Raw genomic sequence first — 8,995 nt, forward strand, 5'->3', positions numbered from 1 at the left:
CTCCCCGCAACCTCCCGCCGGCGACCCTGATCCCCACCGCTGGACTCCGCCGGCGCCATCCCGGTCATCCCTCGTCACTCCGCCGCCAGCGAGCACCGACCCAGGTCGCCGCACCCATTGCCTTCTCGCTCCTCTGCTTCGATCTCTCTATCTATCTCTCTCTCTCTCTCTCTCTCTCTCTCTCTCGCTCACGCCCTCACCAGACTCCCTCTCGCTGCAGGACGCCGACCCCATCACCGAACCTCTGTTGCCGCCTCGGATCCGAACGGGGTCAACCCGATCTGGCCTGTGCCGACCGGATCTGTCCATCCCCGTCGCCAGCCGGTCGACCCCAGCACCGGAGCGCCACCCCACCGGCGTACGGATTCCACCACCGCTCGTCCTCATCACAGGAGGAGGACGACACCCTCCGCTCCAGTGCCTCGACCTCCCGCGTGGGCCCCACCCACCATTCCAGGCCTAGCCCAACATCCACGTGGGCCTCGAGGAGCGCCAAGGCCTGCCTGGTCCAAGTCCTCAGCCAGCCTGTTACCTTCTCCACCGACTGGGCGTAGGCCCATGGTGAGCGCCCCAGCGCCCACTGCTCTATTCCTGTTTCGTCCTGTAGTGTTTTTCCCTGCTGCTATGATTTTGCTATTTATCCAGAGTTTGCCAGATTTACAAAAAAAACCCTTGAACTTCATGCATACCATAACTCACCAACCATGCATCACATGTAAAAACTTTAAATATCAAAAATGCTCAGAATTTTGTCTAGTTTCATAATATGCAACTTTCATCCATGTTAAAAATGTTAAAATGCTATTTGTTTAAAATTGCTCTAATGACATGCTAAAATGATTTATTTCATAACTTAATAACCATAGCTCTAAATTTAATAAACTTTATATGTAAATGGGGCAGAAAAATGCATAGTTTAACATGATGGTGGCTTTACTTTGCATGTTTAACAACTCTAAAATTGTGTATAGGGCAGAACAATACCAAATCCATAATTTGCATATGAGGATTTTCCGGAATTGTTGTTGTTGTTTCCGACCTCATTTAAACTTGCCTAAATGTGTAGTTTTCATATGCTTCACCTCTTACTATGTTTAACAACATTTAATATTGTTGGGTACATAACCGAGAGAGAACTAAATAATTCATGTGGTGTTTCGTCAACATGCAACTCGTTGCATATTGAGCTCCACTTAATTTGTAGTATTGGTTGTTGCACTTTGCCATGCCATGCCCTCATTAAACCGGACATGCATAATACTTGGTTGTGCATCATGCCATGTTTATGTGATGGTTGTTTACTATGTTGCTTGCTTCTTTCCGGGTTGCTTCTCTCGTTAGCTTCGGTTTTGTTCTGAAGTTGCGAGGATTCGTTCGACTACGTCCGTTTGTCTTCTTCATGGACTCGTTCTTCTTCCTTGCGGGATCTCAGGCAAGATGACCATACCCTCGATATCACTTCTATCTTTGCTTGTTAGTTGTTCGTTCTATCTCTATGTCGCGCTACCTACCACTTGTTATATCATGCCTCCCATATTGCCATGTCAAGCCTCTAACCCTCCTTCCTAGCAAACCGTTTTTGGCTAAGTTACCGCTTTTGCTCAGCCCCTCTTATAACATTGTAGTTGCAGGTGAAGCTGAAGTTTGTTCCATGTTGGAACACATATATGTTGGGATATCACAATATCTCTTATTTAATTAATGCATCTATATACTTGGTAAAGGGTGGAAGGCCCGGCCTTATGCCTGGTGTTTGTTCCACTCTTGCCGCCCTAGTTTCCATCATACCGGTGTTATGTTCCTTGATTTTGCGTTCCTTACGTGGTTGGGTGTTATGGGAACCCCTTGAATAAAACTCCTCCAGCAGGGCCCAACCTTGGTTTTACATTTCCCCAATGACCTATTACCCTTCCCTTGTGTCAGCCAACCCGTGGGTCATCTTTATTTTAACCCCCCGGGCCAGTGCTTCTCTAAGTGTTGGTCCGAACTGAGTAGACTGCGGGGCCACCTCGGGGAAACTTGAGGGCTGGTTGTACTTGCAGGATGTCTCATTCGGTGTGCCCTGAGAATCAAGATACGTGCGACTCCTATCAGGATTGTCGGCACATCGGGCGGCTTTGCTGGTCTTGATTTACCATTGTCGAAAAGTCTTGTAACCGGGATTCCGAGACTGATCGGGTCTTCCCGAGAGAAGGAATATCCTTCGTTGACCGTGAGAGCTTGTGATAGGCTACGTTGGGACACCCCTGCAGGGTTTAAACTTTCGAGAGCCGTGCCCGCAGTTATGTGGCAGATTGGAATTTGATAATGTCCGGTTGTAGAGAACTTAACACTTAATTAAAATGAATCACCCGCGTGTGTAGCCGTGACGGTCTCTTTTCGGCGGAGTCCGGGAAGTGAACACGGTCTTGTGTTATGCTTGAACGCAAGTAGCTTTAGGATCACTTCTAGCTTCTCAACCATTGCGTTTCTTCTCTTCTCGCTCTTATTTGCGTATGTTAGCCAGCATACTTGCTTAGTGCTTGCTGCAGCTCCACCTCATTACCTTAGCCTACCCATAAGCTTAAATAGTCTTGATCACGCGGGTGTGAGATTGCCGAGTCCTGGTGACTCACAGATACTTCCAAATAGTTTCAGGTGCCGATGATACCAGTGCAGGTGACGCAACCGAGCTCAAGTGGGAGCTCGATGAAGATCTTGATCGTTGTTATGTGTCTTTTCTGGTTGATCAGTAGGGGTGCCCAATTGGGACGATCGGGGATCTAGCATTTGGGGTTGTCTTCCTTTATTATGGTTCCGTAGTCGGACCTTTGATTGTACTCTGGATGATGTATGTTTAATTTGTTATTTGTGTGAAGTGGCGATTGTAAGCCAACTCTTTATCCCTTTCTTATTCAGTACATGGGATTGTGTGAAGATTACCCCACTTGCGACTAAACCACCATGCAGTTATGCCTCTAAGTCATGCCTCGACACGTGGGAGATATAGCCGCATCGTGGGTGTTACAAGTTGGTAATTAGAGCCATCCCCGACTTAGGAGCCCCCTGCTTGATCGAATCGCTGACGTTGTCGAGTCTAGAACTAAATGTTTTGAGTCTTATGATTATATATATTGGAGAGCAGGATTCTTTTTACTCCTTAGTCCCTGCGTCGCTCTGGTGAGGCCTCCTGACGTAGAAGTTTTGACTCTCCTCTCCTCAAATTTCACTAAAAAAATTTAAGGATCACGCGGGTATCTTGGAATCATTCCGATAGTCTTGTGACGAGAACATAGATCTTGGTGCCTCCTGACATTAAGGGGTTGTGGCAGTGTCCTTGGGAGTTGAGCTCCGAGGTGTTGTCGTCACAATTTTATCATTGCAGTTCTCGAATACCTGAGTTCGCCGACATCAAAAATCTCTTTTATGTAGTTGTTGGTGAGATAACCTCGACGCCACCCAGTACTGGGGCGGGAGTTCGGGAGTATTGCCATAACTCGTATAACGGATGCTTTTCGAAGGTTGAGGTACTTGATTTCCAAAGGTCTCTTGGTTATGTGTTGAAGGATGGATACAAATGGATGTAGGGATTGTTAGTTTGGGTGAGATATATTGCTTCCCCTGTATCCCCAACACCTGATTGCATAACCAGAAACTTTCGGGAGTTTATAGGTGGGAATTCAAGTAGCTCCTAGGAGTTTCGGGAGATATATTGCTTCCACTGTATCCCCAACACCTGCTTTTTGGTTCTGTTTAGTAATAAATAATTCATCTAGCTTCTGTTTAGATGTGGTTTTATGCTTTTTAATTAGTGTTTGCGCCAAGTAGAACCTTTGGGAAGACTTGGGGGAAGTTTTTGCGATCTTGCTGTAAAAAATAGAAACTTTAGTGCTCACGAGATTTGCTGCCATTTTTTTACTTGAGAGTGCGATTAGGTTGATTCTTTTTGAAGATGATTAATAGACAAATTCCTCATGTCCAACAATTTATTTTAGAATTTTTGGGGTTACAGAAGTATTCGAAACCTACATATTACTACAGACTGTTCTGTTTTTGACAGATTCTGTTTTTCATGTGTTGTTTGCTTATTTTGATGAATCTATGGCTAGTATCGGGGGGTATGAACCATAGAGAAGTTGGAATACAGTATGTTTAACACCAATATAAATAAATAATGAGTTCATTACAGTACCTTGAAGTGGTGGTTTGTTTTCTTATACTAACGGAGCTCATGAGATTTTCTGTTGAGTTTTGTGTTGTGAAGTTTTCAAGTTTTGGGTAAAGATTTGATGGATTTTGGAATAAGGAGTGGGGAGAGCCTAAGCTTGGGGTTTCCCAAGGCACCCCAAGGTAAAATTCAAGGAAAACCAAAAGCCTAAGCTTGGGGATGCCCCAGAAGGCATCCCCTCTTCCGTCTTCGTCCATCGGTAACTTTACTTGATGTTATATTTTTATTCACCACATGATATGTGTTTTGCTTGGAGCGTATTTTATGATTTGTGTCTTTGCTTTATACTTTACCACAATCATACTTGCTGTACTCACCTTTTGGGAGAGACACACATGAATCAGAATTTATTAGAATACTCTATGTGCTTCACTTATATCTTTTGAGCTAGATAAGTTTGCTCTAGTGCTTCACTTATATCTTTTTAGAGCATGGTGGTGGTTTTATTTTATAGAAATTATTGATCTCTCATGCTTCCCTTATATCATTTTGAGAATCCTTTAGAACAGCATGGTAGTTTGCTTTGGCTATAAAATTAGTCCTAATATGATAGGCATCCAAGACTGGTATAATAAAAACTTTCATAAAAAGTGCATTGAATACTATGAGAAGTTTGATACTTGATGATTGTTTTGAGATATGAAGATGGTAATATTAGAGTTGTGCTAGTTGAGTAGTTGTGAATTTGAGAAGTATTTGTGTTGAAGTTTGCAAGTCCCGTAGAATGCACATATGGTAACCGTTGTGTAACAAATTTGAAACATGAGGTGTTTTTTGATTTGTCATCCTTATGAGTGGCGGTCGGGGATGAGCGATGGTCTTTCCCTACAAATCTATCCCCCTAGGAGCATCCGCGTAATTCTTGGTTTTTGATGACTTGTAGATTTTTGCAATAAGTATGTGAGTTCTTTATGACTGATGTTGAGTCCATGGATTATACACACTCCCACCTTTCCATCATTGCTAGCCTCTTCGGTACCGTGCATTGCCCTTTATCACCTTGAGAGTTGGTGCAAACTTCGCCGGTGCATCCAAACCCCGTGATATGATACGCTCTATCACACATAAACCTCCTTATATTTTCCTCAAAACAGCCACCATACCTACCTATTATGGCATTTCCATGGCCATTCTGAGATATATTGCCATGCAAATTTCCACCGTTTCATTTATCATGACATGCTTCATCATTGTCATATTACCTTGCTTGATCATGTAGTTGACATCGTATTTGTGGCAAGGCCACCATGCATAATTTATCATACATGTCACTCTTGATTCATTGCCCATCCTGGTACACCACCGGAGGCATTCATATAGAGTCATATTTTGTTCTAGTATCGAGTTGTAATCATTGAGTTGTAAATAAATAGAATTGTGATGATCATCATTAATAGAGCATTGTCCCAAATTAAAAAAAATAAGGGAGAAAGGCCAAAAAAAGAAAGGCCCAAAAAAGGGACAGTGCTACTATCCTTTTTTCCACACTTGTGCTTCAAAGTAGCACCATGGTCTTTATGATAGAGAGTCTCTTGTTTTGTCACTTTCATATACTAGTGGGAATTTTTCATTATAGAACTTGGCTTGTATATTCCAACAATGGGCTTCCTCAAATGCCCTAGGTCTTCGTGAGCAAGCAAGTTGGATGCACACCCACTTAATTTCTTTTGTTGAGCTTTCATACATTTATAGCTCTAGTGCATCCGTTGCATGTCAATCCCTACTCCTTGCATTGACATCAATTGATGGGCATCTCCCTAGCCTGTTTATTAGCCGCGTCAATGTGAGACTTTCTCCTTTTTGTCTTCTCCACATAACCCCGATCATCATACTCTATTCCACCCATAGTGCTATATCCATGGCTCACGCTCATGTATTGCGTGGAAGTTGAAAAAGGTTTGAGATTACTAAAGTATGAAACAATTGCTTGGCTTGTCATCGGGGTTGTGCATGATGAGAGCATTCTTATGTGACGAAAATGGAGCATGACCAAACTATATGATTTTCTAGGGATGAACTTTCTTTGGCCATGATATTTTGAGAAGACATAATTGCTTAGTTAGTATGCTTGAAGTATTATTATTTTTATGTCAATATTAAACTTTTGTCTTGAATATTTCGGATCTGAACATTCATGCCCTACAAACAATTTATTCTTATGTTCTCCACTAGATAGGAACTTGGGAGTGATTCTTCATCGCACTTTGAGGGGTGGTTCGATACGTCTCCAACGTATCTATAATTTTTGATTATTCCATGCTATTATATTATCTGTTTTGGATGTTTAATGGGCTTTATTATACACCTTTATATTATTTTTGGGACTAACCTACTAACCAAAGGCCCAGTGCAAATTGTTGTTTTTTTGCCTATTTCAGTGTTTCGTAGAAAAGGAATATCAAACGGAATCCAAATGGAATGAAACCTTCGGGTGAGTGATTTTTGGAACAAATGCAATCCAGGAGACTTGAAGTGGACGTCAAGGAAGCATCGAGGAGGCCATGAGGCAGGGAAGCATGCCCAGGGGGAGGCGCGCCCCCACCCTCGTGGCTCCCCTGACCGATTTCCTTCGCCTATATATACTCATATACCCCGAAATCATCCGAGAGCACCACGGAACCCTATTTCCACCGCCGCAACCTTCTGTACCCAAGAGATCCCATCTTGGGGCCTTTTTTGGAGCCCCGCAGGAGGGGGAATCGATCATAGAGGGCTTCTACATCAACACCATAGCCTCTCCGATGATGTGTGAGTAGTTTACCACAGACCTTCAGGTCCATAGTTATTAGCTAGATGGCTTCTTCTCTCTCTTTGGATCTCAATACAAAGTTCTCCTCGATCTTCTTGGAGATCTATTCGATGTAATTCTTTTTGTGGTGTGTTTGTCGGGATCTGATGAATTGTGGGTTTATGATCAAGCTTATCTATGAACAATATTTGATTCTTCTCTGAAATCTTTTATGTATGATTTGTTATCTTTGCAAGTCTCTTCGAATTATCAGTTTGGTTTGGCCTACTAGATTGATCTTTCTTGCAATGGGAGAAGTGCTTAGCTTTGGGTTCAATCTTGCGGTGTCCTTTCCCAGTGACAGCAGGGGCAGCAAGGCACATATTGTATTGTAGCCATCAAGGATAAAAAGATGGGGTTTATATCATATTGCTTGAGTCTATCCCTCTACATCATGTCATCTTGCCTAATGTGTTACTCTGTTCTTATGAACTTAATACTCTAGATGCATGCTGGATAGCGGTTCGTAGCGACCCGACCCAAATGGATCAATTCTCCGTGCTTAAGTGTCATCCCTAGATCGGTATGCTGACACACACAGTACTCGAGGATTTATAACAGAGGTAAATCACATGTATAAAGTAACGTAAATACTATTACCTCAATCCAAATAGCGGAAGTAACAAGGTTGTGGATTCCCATCAACACCAACGACAAATTTGAGTGTAGAAATCGTAACCCTAACGTATCTCTTACTCGTCGTAATATAATCCTGCAAGATGAGACGTTGTAGCCACAAAGGGTCAGTACATTGAATGTACTGGCAAATTCACACCATAGAGAATGATGAACAATGGCTATCACTACATGCACATATGGCTGGTGGAAAAGCTCTATGGTTATATGGTTTTTGCGAAAAGCCAATTTTTCCCTACTTCAAAGGAATAAATTTTATTTAACTATCATGGTGGTTGTTAAACATTGAGAATGGTTGACAGCATTCTCAATCCCAATTAAGTATCATCATTAAAACCCAACAATATTAATTAAAGTAACATGATGAGATCAATAGGATAATCCAAGAACTAGATACTCAAGATGTCCATAACCGGGGACACGGCTAATCATGATTAGTTTATACACTCTGCAGAGGTTTGCGCACTTTTCCCCACAAGACTCGTTCGCCTCCGTTTGGTTTCTCGCACTACATGGTGTTTGAGAAGACGGATGCCGAGACATAGTCTTTCAGAAGCGCTAGCACCTTACAATGGATAGACCGTTACACCTACTTTCCCCTACATCTGCTAGTCTACCCTGTAAGAGTTCGCACGACTTAATCAACTATGCTAGAGCCCATAATAGCTTGTGGCTGCACACGAAAGTTTCTAGTATGAAAAATCTCATGATCCCTTTGGGCCTGGGTGGCAGTCCATAAAAAACAGGCAATCCTGGTCTACCCAGGTGCCTAGACAGGCAATCCTGGAATATCCAGGTGCCTCAATCCACCCAGATGTCTGTTTAAGTTGCCACCTTAAGTAAACCATTAATTAACAATCTCACATCTGTCATGAATACTCACAAAACCCAATCCACGTCTACGAGCATAGCATGGCAATGTAAGCATAACGTAATAGTAACTCCCAAGGGTTTGATAATAAACAGGTAATAGGTACTACCTCAACTACTTCCCATCCCACAATTTAATTAGATCCTAATCATGCAATGTTGGAGGTTTGGTCTAATGCATTAAAAACTGGGTATGAAAAGGGATACGATCAAAGTGTGAACTTTCCTGCAATGTTGATGAAGATGATTCGCACTCAAAAATATTGATAGTTCTACTCGTCACACTCCGGTCAATCTATCGTAAGCAAGCAATAGTAACCACACATAAGCAATCACTCAAAAGATCGGGAAGAACGAAGAAGACGATTCGGAAAACATCAAAACCAAGCAAATAACTCTTGCAACATAAAACAATTTCTAACAGTACCAAAATTATGTGAATTTGGCCTTATCAGAAAATTTAGGTCAAGAGCTTCGATTTGCAAAAAGAATCA

Source organism: Triticum urartu, chromosome 3 (assembly GCF_003073215.2).
Source record: "Triticum urartu cultivar G1812 chromosome 3, Tu2.1, whole genome shotgun sequence".
NCBI lineage: Eukaryota > Viridiplantae > Streptophyta > Magnoliopsida > Poales > Poaceae > Triticum > Triticum urartu.